Source organism: Sciurus carolinensis, chromosome 11 (genome assembly GCF_902686445.1).
Source record: "Sciurus carolinensis chromosome 11, mSciCar1.2, whole genome shotgun sequence".
In the NCBI taxonomy this organism is placed as follows: domain Eukaryota; kingdom Metazoa; phylum Chordata; class Mammalia; order Rodentia; family Sciuridae; genus Sciurus; species Sciurus carolinensis.
Window position 1 is genome coordinate 115,819,183 of NC_062223.1, and position 24,202 is coordinate 115,843,384.

Here is a 24,202-nt window from a genome sequence, read left to right on the forward strand (position 1 = left end):
TCATGGGGAGTGGGGGGTCCAGGGGCAGCCAGCGAGGAGCCAAGGGGGAAAGCAGGGTCTCCATCCCAGAGGCTTCAAGGCCAAGGTCTTTGACTCTAGCATGCACCATGGACTCCTCGGGCAGTCTGGCGAAGCAGTTGGACTTCTTCCCAGAATAATATCTTTGAATGCATAAAATAAAATACATAGGATTACATAGGAAATAAATTTTATTGAAGTGCAGTTATGAAAATATTTTTGAAAAACTAATTTGAGATATAGTAATATATGAGCTTTTTATTAACACATTAAATAATAAGTAGTAGTGGCAGGTCTAATTACACAATTTTGAAGTAGTGCTGAGAGAAAACAATATTTCAAGATAAGTGTAATAACTGTAATATGATGTAAAAATACCTGTGATTTCTATTGGTGACAAAATCACAGTTACTACCAAAATTGCCATGGGTTAGATGCTAGGAATGGCGACTACATTCATAATTAAAGGAAATGCTAAACTTCAGTTGGAGTTTAGTGAAAATAAATTTTTCCCCTCATCTATGTTTATGTTCCCTGGCTTTAAAGACTTGTTGAGGAGAGTGCAGTGTACTTGATCTGGAGTTCCTAATAAGTTTTTTCCATGACCATAACCCCCTCGCAGGCCTCAGCTCCTACAGCTTGTCCAACAGACCACTCCTTTCCAGCTATTCCCTGACCATAGTAAGCAGCAGCTGCCTCGGGATATTGACATATACTGAGTCCTCTGCTTTGGTTATTGGTCCACTAGAATGGAAGTTCCCTATTGGCACAGACTTTGTCTACTTTTGCTCATGATGGTGTCCCATCACTTAGAACAGTGCCCATTCCATAATTCACCCTGGGAGACTCAGTCCCTTCTATTTATCCTCTACCTCTGAAGTCCACACCACTACTCCAACCTTCTCTGAACGTCCTTGTCCAGGGATACCTAGCTGTTGGAGATGGAAGCCATGCCTTGTCTTTTTGACACCCCTGGGTATGGGGCAGGCATTTGTGAAGAGGTCAAAAACTCACAGAACAGCAGGCCTAGGAGGCTGGGTGAGTGGACGGAGCTGGCTGGGTGAGCCTGGGGAAATCCATATCTATATTGGAGCTAAGTGGAGATATTCACACCATAATCCCCAGAACCTGTAAATATAAGTGTATTTGGGAAAGGCGTCTTTACAGATGCAATAACAATAAGGATCCTGAGACGATGAGTCATCCTGGTTTATCAGTGTGACCTGCAATGCCATCACATTGAAGAGGTGACAGGGGTGACCCAGACAGACATACAAATGAGAAGGCCAGAGATGGGAGTGATGTAGTCACAAGATAAGGAGTGCCAGGAGCCCCTCCAGAAGTGGGAAGAGGAGAGGGGCTTCCCTATAGCTCCCAGAAGGAGCACCACCCTAGCACGTTTTGGACTTGTAATCTCCAGAACTCTGAAAATTCAACATCTCTGTGGTTGTAAGCCACCCAATTTGTAGTCATAATGACCCACATCTAGGCTTTCCACTGGGACACATAGTTCTAAAAGTAGATTTTCTATTTTCTCCTAAAATAAACTGGAAATTCAAATTCTTATATGAACTCTCCTGATTTCTAAATGGCAGTCTGGGTTCTTGGTTGCAAGCCCAGGAAGACGGGTATGGGGTGGAAAGGGATCAACATCCACAGGTGGCTGGGCCCTGTAGCTCCTCACACTCCACCCTGCCCGCCTCCCCCTCCCAGGCTCCATTTGTCACCATCCCCATAAACACCCGACAGGCTTTGCTTCCACATCACCCAGCATGCCCCCCACCCCTCCCTCTGTCATCTCTCATTTGGCAGTGCTAGTAATAAATACTTTATTAGAGGGACTTTGATGAACTCAAAAGAACAAAACTTGAAGAACAGGCAGGATCCAAAGGACTCAGGGCCTGCCATCCCCAGACCACATGGACACTGCTGAGAACACTGAGGACACTCGTCACTTGTGGCCATATCTTTGGCAGTCACCAAATGCCAACATCAAGGTCACTCAGAAAACATGTGGCCCAGTGGGCTTTAAACCTGGCAGTCAGGCCCAGAGCCTGAGCTTGTTGCCAATGGGATAAACACATCTGGTGATGCTTTGCACATCTGCACAGGTGTGGGTGCTGGGCATTCCAGATGGGTGCAGAGGCTTCCTGGCTTGCTGTCTGGGACCTGCTGGGAGAATGAATTTGTGATCAGAGACCGCCAGATCCAACTACAAGGACACTGAGCCTACTGTGTGCAGGACAGGCCGGCAGCCTCCCCCTCTCTTCTCTTCACTCCTCTTTCCTTCTCTTCTTTTATTTCTTCTCTCTTCTAGTCTGTCCTATCCCATCCATCCCATCCTATCCAATTTATTCCATTTTACTTTTATTCTGAAACAAGCGATGTTAAAGTAAATGATTGCCCATACATTTAAAGATTTAGAAGATACACAATTTAAGAACTCACTTAGAGATAGATTTTCCCCCAAATCAAATATTAAGCATTGGGCAACCTGAGTTCCCTTCTGAGCTGATTTCACTAAGGGGTCATAAACCTCAATTTTAGCACCATTGCACTCGAGTTATTGATTTCATTAAAAACAGACGAGCGAGGGCGGGAATGTAGCTCAGTGGTAGAGCACTTGCCTCTAGCTGTCAGTTCAGCCTCTAGCACTCCCACCCCAAATAGACAGCCAATGGTACTGGGACAAACAAAACTGTTTTTGTGCTGGACTCTGTCCATGAACTGCCAATTTATGGCCTTTTCATTAAAAACTTGATACACTGATTAGTGAATTGGTTGACTCAACTGCAGTATGGGAGGAGGCAGGGAGAACTTCTTTGGCTTAGATTTTAATGAAAGCATGAACTCTAAGCATCTAGTACAATGCCTGGCACAAAATAGGTGCTCAATAAATATTTAAGGGCAGCTGAAAACTGACAGTTTTCCTTAGTTCCCTGGTTCTGTTGCAGGTCTCATTGGAGACGGGTATGGGGTGGAAAGGGATCAACATCCAGGTGGCTGGGCCCCATAGCTCCTCACACTCCATTCTGCCCACCTCCCCCTCCCAGGCTCCATTTATCACCATCCTCATAAACACCCAGACAGGCTTTGTTTCCACATCAACCAGCATGGCCCTCCCCACCCCTCCCTCTCTCATCTCTCATTTGGCAGTGCTATTTGTTAAACTGCAAAAACACACAAAACACGGCTCCGTGGTTATAGGGTGCAAGGAAGGAAAAGATGGAAAAGGGGGAGAGAAAAAGAGACGCTTTTTCAACTTTGCCTCTAATGTCTTCGTTAATTGAACTCATCAGCTAAAATCATTTGTGGAAATAAAAAAAAGAGAGAGAGAGAGAAAAGGAACTGATCATATGCAGGAGAAATAACTCAGATGTGAAAATCCTTCAGACTAGGAGATTGCACTATTTATTCACCCAAGTGTCCTGCTGTGTCTCTGAAATGCAGTGATTTAATGAGGTGCTGCAAAGGTATTTGTTATTAAGAAATTCTGTCTCTGCTTATTCTCCTCTGTGTGATTAGGACGGAGCCCGGCGGAAGCTCCTAACCGGCACGCTATTAAAGATTTAGGAGGCTGCTGCTCTCCCCATTGCCCCCCTCTCACAAGCGCCTTTTGAAATGGTTCCAAAATTAAATATTGTACAAGCCGATCAGCCTTGTTTAACGCAGATGCTGAGTGAGATTTAAAAAGAAATTAGAAAAGCATTTGTGTTAACAGATGTTCTTCCTTCTCTCTCTTGGAGCTGAGATGATTGGGGCTGGGTCCCTCCCGAGTCACGCAAGAACCAAGAGGCATGAGCCCCAAATTGGTAGAGAGAGGGGCCGAGCAGGCTGGAGGAATCTGAAAGGGGCACCTGGGTCCTCAGCCACTGTGTTAGGGCGGCCCCATGGGACACTGCAGGAAGCAACAGAGCAAGCCACCTGCCTGCAAGGTTTTCCCCCAGAGCGCCAGGATCTTGCTGGATGGAGCCTCTCCCAAGGTGAGGGCTTTCAGCAGGTGTTCTCTGGGAATCTGCAGCCATGCAAACACCATTACCCAGAGCTTCTGGCGAATCAGCAGTGGAGCAGATTTCTCTGTTCCCCAACTCACTCAGCTGTTGACCCTGGCAATCAAGTCCTCCTGAGACCTCTAATCCAGACCCTTCATTCACACTAAACCAGCTCTGATCCAGCTCCCCAGTAAGTTAGATGCCCACTTCCTTTCTCTTCTACTGTTTCTTTCCTTTAACTCTAGTTCTGGTGTCTATTTGTGCTAACTCTTGGTAAGTGCTGGCTGATGTCTTAAATCTTTCTTGAATAGACTTTTTGCTCTGTTGACTCTGAATAAATGGGGGCTGTCCTTCCTATGAACAAAATCATCCAAGTGTCCTGCACGTTGAGGCTTCTGACAGCACCTATCCCTGCTCTGTGGTTTGATCCCTCGACCTCCTCAAGGCACAGAGTTCAGTCATGGCAGTATTAGGAAGGGACAGAACTGGAACTAGAGCCAGGGCCCCTCACAGTTAACTGTCCTTTCTGATTTGCTGCAAATATGGAGTGATATTGTTTCAATCCTTGCAGCTTTGGTCTTATTTGTTGTTGGGGAGACACGAGACACAGAGGTGACTTGTTCGTGAGTGCCCAGAGCCACAGAGACAGAATCAGACACAAACCTCCTTCCACAGGTCCCACTGGGTGCTCCTCCCAGTGGTCAGCCTACTGTTCCCCCTACAGGTGTTTATCAAGTGCCTGCTCACTGGCTGTGCAAGAGGCACTGAGGATTCAGAGAGGAACAAACTGGACCCCCCAGGAGCCCCCCATGTCTGAGAGGAAGCAAACTGTGCTTAAATAGTGACAAAAGGATTTTCAAGAAGCGGGCACTGGTGGGAGTGTGTAAGAAGAGAAGTAGAAGTCTGCCTCCACTGGCCCTGAGGTAAGGTGACCAAAGAAGCGATGCCTTTCACCACACCAAGACACTAACTGCAGAGCAGGGTCCAGGCCTGCTGCTGGCCATCCCTACCACACTGGGGCATCTTCGCCATATCCAACCGGTTCCTAGTGGTGATCCTCTGGGTCCCTCCCACCAACCCCCGCCCCATTAGTTGTCAAACACTGAGCTTCTTATCCCATCCCTATCCCCAAACATGGATGGCCTCCACCTCACCATCCCCACCATATTGGGTCGTTTCTTCTCTGCATTCCCAGCCCTGCATGCCAGCATGCCAGGAGCAAGGAGAAACGCAAGCAAAAATGAGAACCCGGCAAGTTCCTAATGAACACTCTTGGGAACAGCCGGACCTGCCCCGCACACAAATGAAGAAAGGCACCCAGAGTCACAGAGTCTTCCTCCTTGTTGTTGGCTGTGTGAGGCTTTGACATCATCTGAGTAACAGGCAGAGGGAGGGGTGGTGTGCTGACATGGAGGTGGCTTTGCACCAGGCTGGGTGGGGCAGGGGTCTGAATGACAGTGACGCTATAATAAACTGCAGGGCCTGGACAAAGCTCTCCCTTCTCTGGGTCTTATCTGTTCATCTGAAAGTGAGGAGTTAGTCCTATGCCACCTGAGAGCTGGTGACTCAGATGTCCTATCAGGCATCTCCCTGCACCCCCGGGCCCTCCCCTTGTGCTGGGGAGTTGGGCCAACAACTCCAGGCAGGCACCCTCCTCTTCATCTATGTCAGGGCTCACTCTCCTCTTCCTTGGCTCTAAAATACCTCAGGGGGTATCAGAATCACTCAGTGAGCTGTCACTAAAGGCAGGTGACTGAGCGCCACCTGCAGATTCTGGACCCCAGCATCAACTTTGCTTATCTCAGCTATTGCAGTGGCCTAAAAACACGGAGAATGCTTAACAAGTTAGGAGGACTAGAGGTCCTCCCTGGAGGCACGGCGGACCCTTCCGGGGGTTCCTTCTTTGGGTCCTCCTACTGAGACCTCTGGAATTCCATAACAGAGCCCAGGGCAGGGAAGTACTAAGAAGCAGTAAGACTCTCAAGCTCCTGTATGTGCTTTCTTCTAATCTAGATTACCTTGTCTCCTCAATCTCTCTTCTTCAAAGAGTTCTCCCATGAGGTCTTCCACAACCCCCACCCCAGCCATATCCATCCATCTTTCCACAATGATTGCCCCTTACACATCTCTGTCGCCCTCAGTGCCTTCTGTCTTGCCTTTTAGTTAGCTGGTGATGTATCTGCATTCCTCTCTAGACCATAAATTCTCTAAGAGGGAAACTGTGTCTTATTCATCTCTTTATCCTCCTGACACCAAAGCCTTGCATAGTGCTTTGAACATAATAGGAGTTCAGAGTCTTTAGTTGGGGAAACAATAGTCACACACATGAAATGAATAGAGGACCATATGATATATCATTTCAGAGAGGCAAAATAGCCTTAGCCTAGGAGTCAGGAAGGTGGCATCCTGGTTCTGTACATTCTGAGCAAACCCAGAACATCTCCAGATCTTGGCTTTTTCATCTATAAAAGCAGGAGGCCGGATTCAACCATCTCTAGGCTACTTTTCCTCCTCTCATATTTTGTTTCTCTCATTCCAAGCCCCCAATGGCCTCTAGACATTCAAAGAAGCAGCCCAGACTTGAAGATTGAAACAAAAATCACTGCTTCATGTGTTGGCAGCTTGGGACATGACTAGAAAAGTACCAGGACACTGGGAGTGGAGGTTTCCCTTCTCTTAAAAAAATTAAATCAATAAACACACACGTGTTGGCACACACATAGCCATCACATCTGTCTTTGTCTATATTAAATATTGTCTATATTAAATATTGTCTATTCTCATGCTCTGCAAAATCAGGAAGTCACCAAGTTTACACCAACAATGTCTTCGAAGTGGACCAAAATGTACCATGCTAGTGGGATTATATTTTAAAAGTCTCAGGATACAAACTATTCCAAAGATGAAGTTCTCTGCCTTTTTCTGAAGAAGAACAACAAAACACACGGAAACTTGTTTGCATACTAGTAAAGACCTGCAGTCTCAGCTGCTTTCTGGACAGGGAAATCCTTAAGCTGAAGTCCAGGAGGTATAGTCTGGCAACCAGTGTAGGGATGAATGAGTTATGGTAAAGGTGGCTGGTTGCTTCCCAATAGATCTTTTCTTCTGTTTTCTTAGTAAAAGAGCAGAATCTTGACCTTTAACTAGACACCTAGATAAAAGATGACATTTTCAGCCTCCCATTTAACTAATATGATCATAGACTAAGCTCTAGCCAGTAAGTCATAAGTAGTATACGAAACCTCCAAAAGTGTTCTTAAAAGGAAGGACCTCCTCCTTCCAGCTGCGGGATGTACTGGGTAGAGCTCCAGGGCGCCACCTTAGACTACAAGGTGAACTTGGGAAAGAAGCCTCCCATGGCAAAATGACATCACAAGGAATCTTGGTCCCTGATGCCATGAAGTTGCCACACTTCATTTATTTTACAACAGAGTGGTCTTCCATATTGGTTTTCATTTATTTCCCATCTGATTTGCTTGTTTCTGATTTATTTTTCATCAGAGAGTAGTCTTATATTGTTCAATCATGGTTTGCGGGTGTGTGCTACTCAAACCAAGTCCTAATTGATACTGCAGATGAAATAGGACACTGGTCTGGGAGAATCCTGAGTCTGCCATTAGAGAGTTGGCTATGACCTTGGGCCAGGCTCTACATTTTTCTGGCCTGAGTTTCATTATCTATAAAATGAGTCCAGGCAGAAAAGAGAATGAATTACAATCTCAAAGGTCCCTCCAATTTCTAAACTTTGTTCAAATCTCAAGATATTCCTGTGACCTGGCATTGACCAGTTGGAGGCCCCGCTCTGGAGTCTACCGTGAGGATATTTTCATACACACAGATGCCATGAATATGTCTAGGGCAAGACACCACCAGGGGCACTCAGGAAACCCAAGACAACAGACTTCAGTATCAGATCAGCTCAACCTTGTGATCTACTAACTCTGGGACCTTGGACAAGTCACCAATCCTCATTCTTAAAATGGGACAAATTATACCAAATATCACAGGAATGTCTGGGTAAATTCAAAGGTATGTAAACATCAAGCTCTCCCAGGACATCAAAGTGGCACAGTTCATCTATGTAGATTGTGCCAAAGCAAACTGGATGCCTGGAGAAAATGCCAGTTACACTGGGCAAATGTCCTTGGTTCTCATGGGTCCCCAGGATGGGACCGCCATCTGCATTGAGTCCACACAATGTTAATGGAGAAGGACAGCCCAGGTTTCATTTCTCTCCATAATGGAAAGAAGGGGGAAAATCACAAAGAGAGAAAGAGAGATAAAATTGAGGAGTTGAGATTTGGGTTTGTGAGCACTTGGGCAAGAAAACAAATATCTTTATTGGCTCTGGACAGTCTGCCAATCAGCCACAAAATTACCAGCTTCTCTCTCCTCCCAGAAGGGCCTCGCCGCTGCACACAAAAGCTGCCGAAGGAACTTCGGGACCTGGAGAATAAAAGCCCCTCTCTGCCGAGCACAGACTGATTTGCAATGCATTGCTTTAGCATAATTTCCCAACTCTGCAACCACACAAAAGCATTTCTGTCCCTATCTGTGAGTTTAATAATTTCTATTTCCTACACTTCGCATTCATAATGCATCCTCCCAACATGGGCTTGGGCTGGGCGCTGGCCTCGGGCCCCGGGCATGTCAGCCGCCCTTTCTAGAAGCCCCGGGCTGCAACACCATTTATAAGACATTTATTTATCTTCCCAGGTGCAGCAGCAGAAAGCAGGCTGCCTGACCGCCTGGAAATGTAACTTGTGCCTACCTTGCCCTTCACAACTTTTTCTTTTCATTTTGTTAATTAATTAATTAATTAATTTATTTCATACAGCACCTACTTTGTGGGAGACATTGTTCTGGGCATTCTGAAACTGTTTTCTTATCACCAATTGCACAGCACTGATAAAGTGATATAGATGTTGATATAGTATAGATAGATATTGCATAGATAGTACATGTATATCATATCCATATATATACACATACATATGTAGTCATGCATTACTTAATAACAGGGATGTGTTCTGAGAAGTTCATCCTTAGATTATTTCATCATTGTCTACATCATAGGGTGTACTTAGAAAAACTAAAATAGCTACAAAGTCACTAGGCAATATAACCTTATGGGGCCACCATCACACATACAGTTCATGTTGATCAAACTGTCACTATGTGGTACATACCCACATCTAGAGAGAGCAAGAGTTTGAGATTCAATATGAGAAATGCACTTGACCATGACTCTGTGAGTATTGTCACCAAGTCTATTTAGGTTCATTCTTGTTAAATCTAGGACTTGATGATACCTGAACATAATAAGAACTCAATTATAGTTGATGGATATTGAGTGAAAATATAATGAATGCCAAAACCAATAAGTGTAATAGAAAACACTTGGTTTGGTTTGGTTTGGTGGGGAGAAAAGCAGGGGAGGAGTAGTTTACAAGAGCCCTTAAAAGCAAAAGTTGCTATGAAGCTGGCTCTTATAGAAATAAGTTGCACAGGAAAAAAAGGGCTTCCAGAAGACGCAAGAAGAACAGGGTATAACAGATATAAAGGCCCTGGAGCCGCTTAAACTGGGTAGGAAAGCAAGCTACAGGAATATGTCAGCCCCAATGATGCTGGTCTCACTCCCAGCAGGCCAGGAATAAGAGAGAAGTCAGATAAGCCCACGTTTAAGTTCCAGTTCCATCACTTATCAGCTGCAAGCCTGTGGTCAAGACATCTAACCCTGCTGAACCTCCGTTTTTTCCACCACAGAATACAGTCATTACCAGTACTTTAGCTTCCAAATTTGTTATGAGGATGAGAAGAGATGGTAGCACACATAAAGTGTGGAGTACAGCACCAGGCATAGCAGGTTGGTAGGTTTCAATTAGAAGCCAGAACCTGCTTTTCAAGGGAGCCTGACAATTCTGATTCACGTGTATATTAGTCAAGGTTCTCTAGAGAAACAGAACCAACAGGATATACGAGAAATATACAGAGAGAGAGTTACCACGAGGGATTAGCTCCTGCAATTTTGGAGACTGAGAAGTTCCACAATCTACCATTTGCAAGATGCAGACTCAGGGAAGCTGGTGGTATAGTTCCAGTTCAGGCCCAAAGGCCTGAAACCAGTGAAGCCAGTGATAAACGTCCCAGTTTGAGTCTGAAGGCCCAAGAACCAGGATTGCCAATGTACAAGGTAGAAAAACTGGATGTCCCAGTTGGCCGAAACTAAATTCACACTTCCTCTACCTTTTGTTTTAATTGGACCCTCAACAGATTGGATGATTGCACTAGAAGGGAGACATTCTGTCCTAAGTCCATCAATTCGAATGCTAATATGTACACAGAGACAATCTCTTGGACATAACCAGATATCATGCCTTAACCTAGTCAAGTTGATAAAAAGTAACCATCACAAGGTGGTTCTGAGGCTGGGTGGCAAACTGCATGACACTCATGGAGTCTCATCTCCCCTTTCCTTTGGCAGACACCAGCAAGATATATTACCATACCCCCAGCCCTATAGGAAGAGTCAGTTCAGCCAAATAACAGTACCAGGCACAAAGGATCTGAGCAAACCAAGAGCTGGATGATACTATTCAGAAGTTAGGATCATGGCCTAACTTCTGGGGATTCATGCAACCCAGACACTTACCTTAGCAGGCAGCCCATTCTTCCTTTCTCAGATGACTTTCTTGCACACACTCTCCTTCTTCTGACAGAGGGAAGGGAGACCCTCTTCCTCTAGTCCTCCATCAGCCATATCATAGACAGCTTTCTCTGATTCCAGTGAGCTTTTCTCATCTTTTTTTTGTACCACCCCTCATGGTGGTACAATCAATAAAACTAGCCCACTGCTGAGCACAGAGTAAAATGTGAAGCATTAGATCTGAAGTGGATCTTAAATCTACCTTTATGTGCAGAAGAGAAGACTGAAACTCAGAAAGGTCATGTGATCTGCCAAGGTAACACACTGACTTAGGGGTGTATTTGCTAGGAAGCTTCTAGACTTCGAAGACTCCCCTGCAGCCCCCATGGTGCCTCATGGGTTAGAATAGACCTAGTGTGCTTGGTTGGATTGCTGCAAGACTTGCCCTCGGAGTCTGAGGGAAGCCAGCTTTCCCTGAAGTGCATGGGTGCAGGAGAACTAGACAATGGAAAGGTTCTACCAGTGAAGCAGAAGCTGGGGACCAACTGGAATGCAGGCAACCAACAACCGATGTGCAGCCTAGTTGCAATTGCTGGTTCCCAGCTTCCAGGAGACAATACACAAACAACTTTTGCAGGCATGCAGGGGTCTGTCATCACTTGTTATAGCCTATGTTTTTGCTTTGCTCCTTCTTTACCAGGAACCGAGGCACAGAGCTAAAACACCAAATGCAATGCTGTCTGAACTTGTCCAATTGAGCTAGCACCTTTTCATCATAGAACAGACTCCGCAGCCTACCCCACTCTGTACCCCAATCCTTAGCACAACACACCAACACATACAAGATGCTCAAAAATGTTGTTAAGTAAATGAATAAAATCCATCAGCCTAGGGTGATTATTCCTCTCTTATAGTACTATAACTGGAATCCAGTGTGATAATGTAGAGAAAAGCACTTTGTCAAACATGCAAGGAGGTGTTAATATCTTCATGATTCCCCTCTCTTCTCTTTCCCCTGCACCTCAGAAAGTATGATTCCATATAGAAAGCTCCACAAGGACTTTCCTGGCTCAGGAAATTTAGGTAATTCTGAGTAGAGTAGAGAATATTAGAAGACAAGTCCAAGGTCAAAGTCTGTCTTAGTTGGGCTCAGGTTGCCATAAAAAATACCACAGATTTGAGTTTAAGGCTTAAACAACAAATGGAATGTCTCAGAGTTCTGGAGACTAGAATTCCAAGGTCAAGGCACCATCAGGGTTGGTTTCTGGTGAGGCTTCTCTTCCTGGCTTGTAGGGGCACCTTTCCGTTGTGTCTTCACATGGGTTTTTCTCTAGATGCACATGGAGGAAAGGGAAATCTCTGGTGTCGTTTTCTCTTTTTATAAGGCCACCAGTCCAATGAATTAGGACCCCCACCCTATGACCTCATTTAATCTTAATTAGGTCCCCAAAGGCCCTATCTCCAAACACCTTGGGGTTGGGCTTCAATGTATGAATTTTAGAGGAACACAATTCAGTCCATAACACCAGTAATACTGGTTTAGGGCACACTCTAGTGCCTTAATTTTAACCTGACTACCTCTATAACTACCCTATTTCACTAGGTCACTTTCTGAGGTGATATGGTTAAGACTTCAATGTGAGAATTTTGAAGGAACAGAATTCAGTCTACAAAAAGGTCTAAGAAGGTTCCTAGGATTGTTCCTCTGACCTTGAGACCTTAAACATAGCCTGCTATGCTATGATCTGTGTCACAGCAGAACATCAGCATGACAGTATCATATGACCCAGCAATATTCTCAGATTTCACCAACTAATACTGTTCCTCCTGTTATCACTCCTAGGCTCACTCGTCCCCAGCTCTATATACATCTGCTTTTTCTCTCCTCAGGCCACTTATATAAGGGTCCAATAGCCCAACCAGACTCCAGTTTTTGGTTTGCTAACCTTGGTCCTCTCCTGAAGCAAAAGGATCTGCATACTCCTTTTTGTCATCATTCATTAGGATAGATTAGATTGCGCTATAGTTATTAACAAGTGCAAAATCTCAGTCACTTAAGACAGCAAATTTATTTCTCACTAATCTCTATATCCAACACTGCTGGGCATGGGGCTATGCTCCACACAGTCATTTAGGGATCCAGGATAATTTAGATTCCTAAATGACTGTGTGGAGCACAGCCCCATGCCCAGCAGTGTTGGATATAGAGATTACTGAAAAATAAATTTATTTTATTATTTATAAATTTATTTATTATTTTATTATTTATTTTATTATTTCTAATTTGCCTCTCAGTGATGAAAAGGGGTGACTCTCACTCCCACCTGTCCAGAAATGGGAAGTTCCCTGCCTTCCTAGAGACCTGTCCTATAGCAAAGAGCTCAGTGGTTGGGAGAACCATCAAGGAAAATGTCTCCAGCCCTGATGCTGCCCCTCAACCCCAGGATAGCCTTAGCTGGGGAGCACTAACATGCACCCACTGTTTCCCCTCCTCCCAGGGACCCAGTCCCACTGGGCCAAGGGACCCAGAGATAAATAATTCAAGCCAAGACATGCTGCCGTGCTGCTGCTGTTGCTGGGGGATTTAGTGCACACATCGCTCACGCTCCTCTTGCTGCCACAAGAAAAATTACAAATTGATCCACCAGACACAACTCCCAGCTCATACTTCTCCTGGGCTGCCATTGCTTCTTCTCTCAATAAGTAATGGCTAAGCTGGTGACAGTAGGATTTAGGTGTGGTATGAGGATGGGGAGATGCTGGGGCAGTAAGCAGAGAGTATGAGGGCCGACAGTGAGAAGGGGTGAGGCTAAATAATTAGTTGACCACAGTGCAACATGCTGGGCTACCCAACCGTGAGTTCCCATGGAGAAATAAGGAAAGCACCTTGCTGCTCAGTGGGCAGAGTCTTTGTCTTCTGCCTTCTTTAGAGTGAGAACTAAAAATATTATTAACCACCATTTCTCCAGTCTTTATTTTGTGTTAAGAACTGTTCTGAATACTGTATATGCAACAACTCATTTGAACTAATTAGAATTGGGCTTGGCTTGGAGTGAGAGCAAACCCAAAATAACAGTGGTTTAAGCAAGATAGACAGCTCCAGATGTTAAGCTGTCCAGGGTTGTTATATACATCCCAGGGTTCAGGACCAAGGTTCCTTCTCTTTTGTTGATCTGCCTGCCTGCCCTCCATTTACAAAGTCATTTTATGTTCCAAGGTGATGGTTCCATCTCTAGTCACAGGATGGAAAAGGAAAAAAGCAGGATCCCTCTTAGTAGGGCACTCCCGGAAGGTGCACATACTTCCATTTGAGTTACATTGGCCTGAAATTATTCCTGTGGCTGCACTGGCAAAGGGGAGGCTGGGAAATGTAGTCCTGATTCCCAGCAGCCATAAGGTTAACTAGCATTTGGGATTCCTATTACTGTAAGAGACATGGAAGAGAAAAGTGACTGAGAGACAATGAACATCATCAATCATATCATTCATTTCATGACAACTTTTTGAAGTGGTACAGTTATTATAAATGCCTTTAACAGATCAGGTAACTGACACACAAAATTTCTGCATGAAACTCCCTGATCAAAATCATTCTTATCTTTTAAGTTACTTAATAAACATTAGTAACATTCTCCTTTGTATTAATATTAAATGTTTAACCATCAGCCACCAGAGACTCTGAGGTCCTTGATGGAAGGGCTATACATTTAATTCACCTCTCCCTGGTACTTAATATCATGCTTAACATAAAGAGAATGTTCAGCAAATGAACATTTGTCATATTAGATCAAATGCAGTCTTTTTCTTTGCTCTATCATCATGGCCCTCATTATCAAGAACTTATTAATTAGCTGTTCCATGCACTTAGCTCTTAACTAAAGATAAATAGACATAGTATCCACTGTCCAGGAACTTCTAAATTTGGGAGAATTTCAAATGGAAAGAATAATATTCACTTCTTTCCCCACCCTGTTATCTGGAGAAATGAGACCCTGCTCTCCTGGTGGAAGAGTCCTCTGCAGGCTTTCTAGCCAGGAGGAATGAATTTTTGCCTCCCTAGGGTGAGAAGCAGGGTTGCACCCAAGAATATGAAACTGCCGCTCAGCAGGCTTTTAAGACCCGCCACCCCCGGGAGCTGACGAAGCTAAGCAGTTCAGGCAGAGTTCATCTTAAGTGACTCCCTCATCACCCCACTCTCAGCCCATTCTTTGCGGCATTTGCAATTTCTCTGCTCCGGGGGTCAAGTCTCCAGTGTGCCCTCCCTGAGTAATTGTGAAATTATTATGGTTGGTGATTTTAATTTAAATTGGATGGAGAAATGTCATACTGCGGTCGACTCATTTGCTATGGATTTTCACTTAACCAAATTGATTAGTCAACCAACTAGACTTAACTTGAGAGTTGTAATCATTCATTATTAGATCTCATTTTTCCCAACGCACCCAGATGATGTCAAGAAATTAAAACTGCAGCAAAAACTTCAGCAGTGTCTTCTCATCAAGGCAGTGGGGCCTGCCTGAAAGGCCTCAGAGATGGAAAAGGCTGTGGAAATCTATGGGAAGCAACAAGGGCCACGTGCCTGGGCGAAAAGTGCCACAGAAGAATGGGCAAGAGAAATGAGGTGGCAGTTCATCAGGAGGGAGCCAGGCTCTCAGGGACTGGTCTGCCCTCCTCCTCCCTGATCCACTACAAACTTCCACTCACCCTCTCAAATATGCCTCTTCTTTGAAAACTTCACAACTTCCCTACCAAGTAATTTCCCAACTTTCTACTCCTATGGTGCATCTGTATTACAGAAATTGGTATGTTTTCATCTAATTGTTCTTTAAATATCTTTTCTCTTTTAAACCATAAGCTTCTTAAGGCCAGGCTCAGGTTCGATACTGTAGTGTAGCTTCTACCACTGTGCTCAACACATAATAGGCTGTCAGTACATCTTTGCCATTGGATTGAGTGAGTGAATAGATTGCCTAAAAGATAATTCCTGTGTTTAGGCACTGGGATGAGCTCCATGGGCAAAGCAAGACTCATCACTCTGGAGTCTTGAAACTGCCCAAGATTGAGAGAGAAATGGCTTGGTTGCTACAGGTAGAAATCAAGCCTAGAGGTCAGCATGGACCTTCTGTTGAGTGTCACTCACCTGTGTGCACTGCCGTCCTGTAAAACTAAATGATCACCGATTGCTTCATAGGCATGCAACCTGGGTAATCTCTCACATGAGTCAGCTGTTGATGCCATCCTGAAATTATTAATGATTACTGAACAAGGGGACCTGCATTCTAATTTTGCACTAATTATGTGCATATGATGTAGGGACTTGCGGCCATGTCATATGAGTAAAGGATAAAGACCTAAAGTATTTCCTGGAGAAGGGAAGCCTCAGCATGGTAACATCCTACCTTCCAATGCCTAAAGCCAGTCATACAAGAAAATAATAAGGCTGCCTCTGTGCTTTCCCAGGGGACGAAGCCAGAACTATTGGGTGTGTAGGCTCATTCAGGTATGGTGTTAGCATTGGCAGGAGGAGGGGGAAGTACTCCTCACTAACTAAAATTATTAGGAAAAGGCACCAGGATGGTGCTGTGCAGTCCTTGGCCAGAGCAATTCAAACCCTGACCGTATTTGGCATAGAATATTATAGAGCATGAAGCATCAGACAGGGGTTGGAGTGAAGGATCATAAAGTTCCTTCCCGTGCTTTGACTTCATGCTTCTGTCTTAGTTTGTTTGTGCGACTATAACACAATCCTGCAGACTGGGTGATTTCTAATGAACAGAATTTTATTGGCTCCCAGTTTTGAAGGCTGGGAAGTCCAATATCAAGTGCCAGCATCCGGTGAAGGCCTTCTTGTCATTGCATACCATGCAGCAAGTTTGACAATGTTGGGAGGACAAAAAGAGAAAGCAAGAAGAAGCATCCCACTCCTGCTATGACAGCACACTTCAGTCATCAGGGTGGAGTCCTGACCCTAATCCTGCTGCAGGGCCTGACTCCCCGAATCGTTGCAGTGGGAATTTTGGAGAGGACAAATGTTCAAACCACAGCAGTTTCCTTTCTTTTTCTTCTTCTTTTTCTTCATTGACGTATGATAATTATACATATTTATGGGGTACAGTGTATATTTATTCCATACATGTATATAATATGTAGTGATCGAATCAGGGGAATTAGCATTTTCATTTCCTTAAACATTTATCATTTCTTTGCACTAGGAAACTTGGAACTCTTCTAGTTCTCTATAAAATATATGATAAATTGCTGTGAACTATAGTCACCCCACTGTGCTGTAGAACATTAGGGATTCTTCCTCCAAGGTAACTATATTTTGGTAGCTGTTATCTGACCTCTTTTTATCTCCTCTCCTGCTTACCCTCCTCAATCCCTTGTGACCATCATGTTACTTTATGAAATAACTTTTCAAACTTTCGTGTATTGCATTCTGCATGTTTCGAGAACATGCAGAATTTATCTTTCTATGTCTGACTTATTTCACTTAACATGATGTCCTCCAGTTACATCCATGTTGCCACAAATGGCAGGATTTTATTCTTTTTTTATGGTTAAACAATATTCCATGATGTATATTTCTTTCTTTTTTTTGTACTAGAGATTGAACCCAGGGTATTCTACCACTGAGATATATCTCCATCCATTTTTTTAAAACGTTTTATTTTGAGATAGGCTGGCCTCAAACTTGCAAACCTCCTGCCTCAGCTGCTTGAGTTGCTGAGATTACAGGATGTTCCACCTTGCCCGGCTAACATTTTCTTGATCCATTTATCCATAGATGAGCACCTCCGTTGATCCCATAGCTTGGCTATTATGAATAGCAGGCCACCCACTTTCTGAAACAGAGAAGAGCCAAGTGAAAGGGAGTGGAGTGGAGGCAGAAAGAATCTACAGTCTTGGGTAAGTAGATACGGACCTCTGACCCTTGATTTATGACAGGTACAGTCAGAGGTGGAAGGTGATAGCCTCATAATTGATATATATATATATATAGAGAGAGAGAGAGAGAGAGAGAGAGAGAGATTATATATAAAATATATACAGAGAAAGGGCTTTCTCAACTGGGTTCCCTCCTGATGTCCACATGGGAGATTTAGCCCCCATGGATAGGGTTACTGGTCAGTGCTTTTCTACTGTGCTCCAGTCAACAAACACCCCCCAAATGAATTTAATCGCCCACCCAGGGTATATCTAGGAGGTGAAAAGGAACTAGCTAGGAGTGGCTAAAGATAAGTTATGCCCATGACGGGCCCTCAGAGTTGCCCTAAATGGCTGTGATCCAGAAAGATCCAGGGAGTCTCAACACATGAAAAATAAGTTCCGGGCCAATCGCTTCCTTCCTGGCTCCTGGAATCATTTTTCCAGCCCTGCTGTCTGCACACCCCATGGGAGCTATTCATTAACGAGGGTGAGAAATGCCTAAATTACACCTCTGGTTCATGTCCAACTCATTCAGATGGTAAGAAAGTGAGATAACTCACTCCTGCATCATTTCGATTATTATCATCGAGTCATTTCCCCTTCAACACAGAGAAGCCATTGACTGAAGGACCAAAACTGCATCCCTCCCCCCTCATTTCTGCATCCCACCCCTGACCTCTGGGTTCCTCCTTTTCATCCCTACATTTTTTTTTAAATGAACAGATCCTGTGTTTCTCTTTCCTACCTGGACACCTGATCTTGTCTGTCTCTGCCTTGTTACATGATCAACATTAAGCCCCTTCCTTTCTATGATCTTTTCCCAGAGGAGGGCAGTTCCAGGCTCCCACTCACTGAGGAGATTGACAATAAAATTGGCGCCTGCTTCTTCCCCCACCCCCCACGCCTCCACCGCCACTCCAACTTCAGATGGACTCTGAAAACGCACCACCGTTTAGGGGAAAGGAGAAGGGGGGCTCTAGAGAGGAAGGGGTGCTGAACAAAGGTTTTATTCAAACTCTTGCATGCTAACATCTCCAAAAAGCTTTTAACAGAGACCATCATTTCCCTCCAAGAATCAATGCATTTTAATTCATACGAAGATATTTGTCTGCTGTTCCCTTCCTTCAAGGCGCAGAGGCGCGTTTAACAAAACAAGTCAGCCTCGCGTGGAGACAAACGCGCTGGCTTCTCCCTGAAATTACTGGAAGTTCATTTTCAAAAGCCGTCCTGTTTTCTGGGAATCAATGCATATCAACTAAAATCAATAGCTTCTCCGTGCGGATGGGCTGAGACACCAAACTGATCTAGCGTTCCAGTGCATTTGTATCCAAATCTAGACATTCTCAACAAGTCAATGAATTTAAACGTCTGCCAGTGTCTTTTCACTTAAAACTAATCTGTTTGCTGATCGGACTGTACATTTCCAGAGTGCGTAGAAATATACTCTGTGTGTTTACCAGATCCAATGTACATTAACTCAAATCAAAATATTTCCACTTAACTTAAATTGAGTTTGTCCCAACTTCAGCAAGGCTCATGGGGATTAACTCTAGGCCTGCTCTCCAAGAGGACAAGGCTCATTCCCTTCTTCTGGCCCCAGGGGGTGGTCTTACGGGTATGACTAATAGGTTCTAGAACAAAGTGCTTCCTGCTTCTCTGGACCATAAAACTCTAGGATTAGAAAGAACACTGAGGCATTGATTGGGTCTCCCCTTCTGCCTTCCAAACTCCCCTCTTCTGTCTTTAGAAATCACCTAGGAGAACTCCTGGGTGGCCATTCCTGTATGACATGATGTCCAACCAAGGACTGTCCTCGTCACCACTTGTTGAACACCTACTAGATTGAAGGCTCCGGGAGATCAAGGGAGTGAAAAGCTGTCCTAAAGTTCTGGTGCATTTTCTCTGTGGTGGAGTGCCCCATCCATGTTTCCATGGTCAGCCAACAGATATTTCTGGAACACATACTTGTCCAGATTCTATGCCAAACACAGGAAGCCCAAGATAAAAAAGGGCCATACCTGCAACACACGGGAGCTGAGCCAGTACTGCCTACACTTACAGTGATTTATTTACCTTCACAAGTCAGAAGGAGTTTAGTAACTCCTTATATCCCATTTTGCAGGTGAAGAAACTGAAACTCACAGGTTGTTTGACAGCTCTGTAAGATAACCGGCAAGTGGCATTTGTCCTATGGGGACACACTGGCAAGTAGCAGATCCCAGGACTATCAGATCCAAGGACCCACAGTGTCCCCACTATGCCACACACCTCTAACAGGTGAAGTGAGTTAACACAAGCTTTCATGTGTTCCCACGAGCAAGCCTGACCACAGAGGCAGGGGCATGTCTGGATTTAGAAGAGGAAGGGAGCCTGAGGGCTCAGGCAGGTATCAGACAAGACTTCCTGGGAAATACGACTCAGGAACCAAGTCAGAGAAATACTAAAGAAGGGAGCATATATGGCAAGAGGCATATATGGAGCAAATTCACAAAGATAGGAATAAATACTGTCCTAGGGGGGAAGCGTGAGGAGAGTAGGGGAGTCACAGGAGATGAACCTGGATAAGGAAACATGACCCAGGTTCTGGAACATCTTGACCTTCTCAGTATGGTCGTGCCTTTGATTGGCTCCCAGGCCCCAAAGCTGCTACTGGTCTTCCAGAAGCAGAGGGGCCAAGAAAGTACTGCAGATCCCCAGGCCAACTCAATCCAGACCTCCCTTCATTCAGCAGGGTCCCTCTTCCCCAACTACCCAGCAGCCTGTACCAGCAGCCGGGATGCTGCGAAGGGAGCCTGCTACCAGCTGCAGCCTCCAGGCATCACCATGGAGACACTACACAGGCCGCCAGCCACACAAAAGGAGCTGTGAGGCTCCTCGCTCACCTGGGACCCCAGCTAACGAGGAGGTGGCAACAGTGTTTCATTTTCTCTCTTTTTCTTGCTCTCTCTCAAAAAAGAAAAGGCAATTTGCACAGGCAAACAAACCCCACCCTGCCCCTGGAAGGAGATGGGGAAGCCCTTCCATGGTGACTACCTCTTTCTGAGAGAAGGGAGAGCCCTGTGTCGGGTCCTCCAACAGGACGTTCCTGGAAGAGAAAAGGGGCGGAGGGGCCAAAAGGAAACCCCTGGTCACCCCACTTTCTTCCACCCCCTTGCAGGGCCAGCTGAGTCATGTCAATTTAATGTGAGTATAAATTGAAATCTTCAGCCACTCACATTGGAGTTTTATAATTGACTACGAAGCTTGGACCTCTTATAAGAGGATAAACAACACCAACTGGTATCTCCAATGTCTTCAGTCTCATCCCCACTCAATGGTTCCATCATGGGTCAAACATCCCAACACAGCCAGTCCCTGACGAGCAGCCCAAGAACTCTGCCTGCATGTGGACAGGCCAGGCATGTCCTCTGGATGGTGGGAAGGGACGTTTGAGAAAAGGGCCAAGGTGCCAGGACATGCAGGAACAGGCAGGGCCACCAGATGTGGAAAGCAAGGCTGTTGCCTGTGAGCAGGAGGGAGGCGCTGGCTTGCTCAGCCAGCAAGCAATCTTCACACATGCATTGTCGTTCTCCTCTGCAAAGGGGTGAGAAGAGGGGCGGGGGAGAGGTGGCGCCAAGAGAGGGAGCAAGCGGAGAGGTGAGAAATCCAGCATCTTCAGACCTGCCCACACTGCTGGCTTCTCTGCTGCGTACAATACTTCATCTCACAGTCATTAGAGAGAGCCCGCAGGATGGATGGAAGTCGGACACCCCGAAGGGTGGGAAATGAAGAGAAGGGATGCAGACAGACAGACGTGAGCCTGAACATCTTGAGAGAGACAGGCGCCAGCCTGGTGCAGTCCCAGTCCCCAAGACCCAGAATCCTGGGAGTGGCCAATGGACAGGTTTGAGTGTCACTCCAAAAGCCCCAGGGGCACCCGTGGCCAAAGTCCCCATGTCTGCTCTGAAGTCTTACTCTTTCTCTGCTTTCTCCCATAAAGAAAGGGACTCAACTTCCCCTCCAGTGTGATGCAGACCCTTCTGTTCCTGAGCAGAGAGCTGTAAAGTGGGAGGGGGAGTCAGGCATCCTCTTGGTAGGTGGAACGCTTGCTACCAGCAACACCAGTTAGCTCCCGCCTGCTCAGAGTTGTGCAAATGCTCCCATTGCATTCTGGCAAAAGCCAGTGCTTCCATCGAGGTCCCATAAAACACCCCTTTAACCCATTACCTTTCTGAACTCACTGAGTGCCCTGCCTTTCGCCTGCTCTCATCCATTCGCAGTGCCAACTCTGTACTCATCAAACACATCAGACACTTTTGGGGCTCAGGACCTTTGCACCTGCTTCATTCTGCCTGGAACACACTCCCCATATGTCTTTGCACCTCATTCTTCAGGCCTGTTTCAACCCTTCTTGATCACTCTATCTAAAACTGCCACCAACCCCCCATTTCTGATCCCTCTTCCCTGGTTTGTTTTTCTTAGCTTTTACCGTCATCTTGATTTACTTATTGACCTAGTTGATTGTCTCTCTTCCTCACTGGAGTCCACACTTGCTCAGAGGCAGAGTTTTTTAACTCTTTTGTTCACAGTTGTATCCTCAGCACTTAGAAGCATCTTAGCAGATGGTAGGGGTTCAATAACTATTCATCAAATGAACGAAACACCCTCAAGGCTGCTCCCTTGACTTCTACTCAAACCTGTATAAGCAGTGCCCCCTGTAAATGCCTCTGAAGATACCAAATTTCCTGGAGAATTACTTGTCCTTTGATCCAGTTGAACCCAAACAGGTGCAAGATGGCAGAGACCAACAAAATGAGGATCCAGAGGGGGCCATGCATGGGTGGGGGAGATATTTCTGGGTGAGAATCCCCAAAGGCATCCTTACCACATGTGAACAGCCAATTGGACTTGCTTACTAGTCCCTCCTGCAGTGAGAACATACACAATTGCACACATGCGCACACACACAACTCAGTTTCCTCCTCTGGTCATTGAGACTTGAGGAAAAGAGCTGCAGAGTCAGCAGACTTGGGTTCTAGTTCCCGAGTCATCATCCTCAGGCCCCGTAGCCTTCAGCTCCTGAGGCTGGCAATGCCTGCTCACCCTACCTGCCCATCCAAATAGGTAAGGGTCCAGGGTGTGCCAGGTGGGAGCACTTTGAACAAATCATCCACTGAAAAGCACCCTTAATGCCGGCATGCTTGCTGTTTGCTGCCTATAGCTGGGCTGCAGTGATAGAGAAGCAAGGGCTTCTTGTGGTAGGGGAGTGATGGCCACCCAGAATGCAAACCATGAGGCAAAGCACCAAACAGGTCCAGCTGGGTTGACTTCCTGCTGGAGCAGATGCCTTTTGCAAATCTGGATTAATAATGAGTGCCACAAGCTCGGGACACTGGCTCCCAGGCGTGGGCGCAGCCCCCATCTACCCACCCCTGGGCTGGGCTGGGAGACCAAAGACAAGGGCCCTCTCCTGTTTCCAGCCAACTGGCAGGTGCCCATGATGCTGGAAGGTGGCTTGGGTCTGGGAGGTGCTGGTCGGAACCTGCCTGGCTGCAGCCGGCACCCTTTGCCAGCTGGGCTAACCGGGCATTATTTATAATTGAGCTTATCGTGTGCGACTCTCACTGTCACTGTCGGTTAGAACCATTTGATGTCGTTGAGCCTTTGGAAAAAGGAGAAGGGCGGGAGGGAAGAGGCAAAGGCAAGAGAAACAAAAGGAGTTTCGTAGCAGGACTTCAAAAAAGCCAAGTGTTTGAAAAGATCTTCGCTAAGGTTCTGACCTACTTTGCATGCGGATAAGCCATCTTCTTCGCTTTAAAAGAAAAAAAAAAAATCCCGCACGAAGTGGCCATGGCTCTATTCAGGAGAGCCAGGGCTGTGCTGCAGAAAGGGGCTGTAGTGCTGTAATCAGAGGCCATTTAGGAGCCATGATTTGGGTAATTATATAAGATTTCAGCTTCTCTTCTTCCAGGGCCACGCATAGCTCTGAAGATGGGCTGCCAGAGCGAGACAGCCAGGGCTGAGAGAGTCAGTGTCTGGCGAACTGAACTGCAGGAAGCAAACCTCTGTGCTCTGGAGTGAGTCACGCCTGGACCAGGTGCAGACCTGGCTCTGACACCTCCTGGCTGCACAGCCTTGGGTCCTCACCTTTACTCCGGGAGACTGGCTTTTTCCATCATATGCATATGAGATAATGAATCAATGTGCACAAGTGGGTGCTCTCAGTCCAATGCCTGGCACATACTGGGTGCTCAGTAATGGTGACTCTCCTCCCTATTTCCTAGAATGAGTTGAGAGGAGGTATCTCATCCTGCGACCAGAGCGGTCAAGGGGCCATCTCCACAGCTGAAGATCCATCCTGAAGAGGGCCCACGGAGTCTGACATCGGAGCAACAGGAAGTGTGGGTAAGGAAGGGGACATTCTGCAGAAAGCAGGTGGCAGTTGTGACCTTCCTCCTCCACCCCACCACTCCTGCCTTGTGGCTTTATACCCCCAATGGTCTAAAGAGTTCAAAACCCTGAAGTAGAATTGTTAACAATATTGAAGGGAAAAAAATGAGAGGAATTGAGATAGAGATTAGAAGGAACTGAGAAGGATGATTTCTGAAAAAGTTGGGTTAAGTTAGCTTTATTGTCA